The following is a 643-nucleotide window of genomic DNA, read 5'->3' as shown; positions in this document are numbered from 1 at the left end:
GGGAGGCTGAGGCAGGAGAATCGCTTGAACTTGGGACTGGGAGGCGGAGGTTGTGGTGAGCCGAGATCGCCCCATTGCGCTCCAGCCTGGGCGAGCAACAAGAGCAAAACTCCGTCTCAAAAAAAAAAAAAAAGAAACAAAAAAAGAATCCTGACTAAAGCCTAGGAGCACAGAGATTGGAAGGGTCAGGGGAGTTTTCAATGAGAAGTTAATATTGAGGTCTTAAAAAAAAGTTTAAAACCACTTTTATTGAGATATGATTGATATGAAAAGCTATTCCTATTTAATGATCACGTATCAATGAATTTGCAGATAATTATATGCCTGGGAAACCAACACTACCATCAAACCCATCGTCATCTCCCAAAGTTTCCTCCTGTCCCCGTCTGTGATAATGATGATGATGATGATGATGTGTGGCGATTTTTTTCTTTTGGCAAGAACGCTTGACATAAAGTCTACTCTTTTAGCAATTTTAAGTACAAAATATAGCATTGTTAGGTGCAGGAAGTATGCCGCATCGTAGATTTCCAGAACTTATTTATCTTGCATAATTGAAGTTTTGTACCCTGTAATTACCACCTCCTCATTTTCCCCTCCCTGCATCCCTTGTTTTTTTATTGAGACACAGTCTCACTCTGTT

This window comes from Colobus angolensis, unplaced genomic scaffold (genome assembly GCF_000951035.1).
Source record: "Colobus angolensis palliatus isolate OR3802 unplaced genomic scaffold, Cang.pa_1.0 Scaffold47, whole genome shotgun sequence".
NCBI classification, from domain to species: Eukaryota; Metazoa; Chordata; class Mammalia; order Primates; family Cercopithecidae; genus Colobus; species Colobus angolensis.
The sequence above is the reverse complement of the archived record's forward strand: the minus strand, read 5'-3'. Positions refer to the sequence as shown.